The sequence below is a fragment of the Gossypium arboreum genome, chromosome 4, assembly GCF_025698485.1.
Source record: "Gossypium arboreum isolate Shixiya-1 chromosome 4, ASM2569848v2, whole genome shotgun sequence".
NCBI classification, from domain to species: Eukaryota; Viridiplantae; Streptophyta; class Magnoliopsida; order Malvales; family Malvaceae; genus Gossypium; species Gossypium arboreum.
This window is the reverse complement of record NC_069073.1, coordinates 95,907,106-95,910,886: the sequence shown is the minus strand read 5'-3', so window position 1 is coordinate 95,910,886 and position 3,781 is coordinate 95,907,106.

Genomic DNA, 3,781 nt, shown 5'->3' with positions numbered 1-3,781 from the left:
AACAAGCGTCGATCCAAGGGCTCAAAACTCAGATAGGCCAACTTTCCAAACTAGTCTCCGAATGACCACAAGGTAGCTTGCCAAGTAATACTGAACCCAACCCAAGGGAACAACTCAACACAATTAATATTCAAGATGATGAAGGAGTCGTTAAGCCTAAACCAAAACCGAGGCAAGAAACTGTTGTAAGCAAAGTTCAAGGTGAGGTAGGTCATAATCACAACAAATCAGTGAATGTCGAATATAAACCTCGTGTTCCATACCCCAATGCAACAAGGAAAGACCGCTCAGATGAACAATTTGGTAAATTCCTTAAACTCTTAAAAAAATTACACATTAATTTACCGTTTATTGAAGCTCTATCGCAGATGCCAAACGCAATGAAATTTTTAAAGGAGCTTTTAGCAAATAAATAGAAGTTGGATGAGGCATCGCATGTGGAACTAAACGTAGTGTGCTCAGCTATTCTACAAAATAAGCTACCGAATAAATTAAAAAATCCAGGGAGTTTTACGATTCCTTGCTTAATTTGTAGTTTAGATGTTAATAATGCATTAGTTGATTTAGGGGCTAGTATCATTGTCATGCCTTACAAAATGTTTAAGCAACTAGGTCTCGGGAAACCCAAACAGACTAGGATGAGCATTCAATTAGCAGATAAAACTATAAGATTCCCTAGGGTTATTATTGAAGATGTGCTAGTTAAAATCGATAAATTTATATTTCCTGTTGACTTCATTGTTCTAGACATAGAGGAGGATAGCAACACTTCTTTAATTCTAGGAAGGCCCTTTTTAGCAACTGCTAAAACAATTATTGATGTTGGCACAGGTGAACTCACACTCCGTGTGGGATACGAAACAATCACCCTTCAAGCTCGCAATTCTGGCAACATATTGGAAATTGAAGGTGATCGTCTAAACTATTCTACTAAAACTGACAATATGGTGCAACCTTCTTTGCAGGAAATGAGTTTGAAGGAAGTACATGAGCCATTCTCAAGCAATAGTAGAGGACCTATCCATGAAGATTGAAGGCTACAAATCGAGGAGCTAGATGAATGGCGGACACAAAAACCGAGAACACCCGACAAACCGAATCTATAATAGAACGAGCTCAATACCTTTCCAAATCAACTTAACGTTGGAGATAGAGTCTTATTATATGTTGCAAATCCCCACATTGTCTCTACCACACCGAATGAAGAAATCCCTCTTACGGTACTTAGGATTTTCCCATTCGGTACGGTCGAGGTGAGTCATCCCAAGTTTGGCACTTTTAAGGTAAACAACACCCGTTTAAAACCCTATTTTGATGAGATTGATAGTAGGAATGAGGACTATAAACTCCTCAAACCACCATGATCATTCAACGAAAAGGAAAGTCGAGCTTAGACTATAAATAAGCACTTCTCGGGAGGCAACCCGAGCACTAACTGTATTAACTTCTTTAAAATTTAGTCTTCAACACCTAACTTACTAACGGAGCTCTTGAATACAAGTTTTCCACAGAGACACGGCCAAGCACACGGGCATGCTTAGGGCCGTGTGAAAACAGGGAAAAGATATCCCCAAACACGAGCTACGATAAAATGCCACGACCGTGCGACATGGCCGTGGTCGAGCCTGCCAGAACAACACGGGCGTGCGACACGCCCGTGTGGAAGAACCATGGGCGAACCTGTTAAAACAGCACGGGTGTTCGACATGCCCGTGTCTAGCACCTGTGGTCAAACCTGTTAGATTGACACGGGCGTGGGTCTTCATACATGGGCGTGGGAGAAGCGAACAACGCCAGACATGGCCGTGCAACACGACCGTGTGTACCCACACGCCCAAGGAACACGGGCGTGGACTAAATGTCAGACGTGCCCAAATTCAAAATTTACGAATCACACGGGCTGAAATTGGGGAACACGGGTGTGTTACTTGGCCGTGTGCCCCAAAATCTATAAATACTTTGCACTATTCAGTGTCTTCCCCACTCAAAAAAACCCTACCCCTATCCGTTGCAATTCCACACGGCCTCCCCGCCACGCCTATGCGCCGCCTCCAACTCCATTTTTTATGCTCAATCTTCCCTCCCTAGCATTTGTTTACTTCTTTCTTGTCTATTTTAATAATTTCTAAGGCTTTTTATCATAATAATATGCAATTTTTATGTTATTTTCATACTTTTAAATGTCATAATCTAGAATAATTTTCATGTTTTTCATGTTCAAGTTTTTTTTTATTTCATTACAAGATTTCTTTACTCCATTTGATTAGTTAAAAGTAAAATATTCATGGTTAGGATAGGTGGAATACTCATGCCTTTTTCAAATATTCTAACTCATTCATCATATTTTTCAAATTCTTCTTGATTATTTGCCAATTTTTTTATATATATCTTTTATTATTATTCATGCTATTATCATGCAAATACCATAAAAGTATGCTATAAAATGGATTAGTTTGATTAGAATTGTTAAGTGATGATAGTTTTGGCTAAAGTATTAGCCATAATCTATGACTTTTTGAATTTAGATACATTCTTCCTTGTCCACTCATCAAAACAAAGTAATGGTTTTGATTGCAAGTTCGAAATGTCGTCTTCACATGGTAAAAAGGTCGCTGTCCCTACTTCAAAGAAAAGGAAGCGAGCGTCATCTTCCATGGGTCCTACCGCGAAAGTTCGTCACCCTTTCCTGAGGCTCCTCTTCGGGCCCCAAGAAGAATTATTCCAAATACTTTGGGCCTAACCTTTAATTGCGGGCCGCTGCATCGACTGGGCTGTTGTAGAACAAGTTCAATTGGCTGAAGCAATTCGAGCCCTCCTAACCACCGACCCTTGGGAGCTGTTCTTTGGGATCATTGAGCCAACATACCTCAAGATCACGATGGAACTATGCTCAACATTCCATCTTCAGACCGTAATGATGAACTACAATAATCCCAGCACGGTCCAGTTTGGCCTAGGCAGGTTAGTCTGCCAACTTAACGTCCCAGAATTCATTACGGCACTGGGTTTATATAAGGAGGAATTCAAGGAGGAGAACGAATTACATGCTCTCAACTGCCACATCCATCGTTCTCCTTCACGGAGCTGGGACGCACTAGTACCATGTGGGGCCACCTGTAACAGCCCGATTTAGGGCCAAAACGGAACAGTGGTTTTGAAACCACGAATTTGAGAATTTATTATTTTGATTAAGTTTTAGTATTTATATTATGATTGCATAATCGTGTGAGAATTTCGTTGCGAAATTTTATCGATTGGATGTTTAATTTGACGTTTAGGACTAAATTAAAATAGGTGAAAAATGTGTGTTCTAGTTCGTAAAGTACTTGATTGAAATGGGGGTTTTAATTAGAGGTCCTTAAATGGAAATTAGACCATTATACTTTATATGGACAAAAATTTGGACATGGATGGAATTTTTAGAAAGTTTAGTAGTAAGGGCATTTTGGTCATTTGCATAATAAATGAAATAAAATGGGAAAAATAACACAAAAATGTGTTCATCCTCATTTAAATTGGCCAAAACTTGCATGTTCTCCATATCTAGGGTTTGTTTCAAGCTTTCAAGCTCAATAGTAAGTGCATTCAAGCCCCGTTTTTAATGTTCTTTACATGTTTGAAATCCTCGTAGCTCGGTTTACCTATTTCTACCATTATTTCGAGTTAGGGTTTATGTTTAAAAATTTACCCATGAATGATATGTATTTATTTTGATGTTTGATGGTAGAATATGAATGTTTGAGGTTAAGAGAACGATCTTTTCTAAGCGATTTTTAGCGAA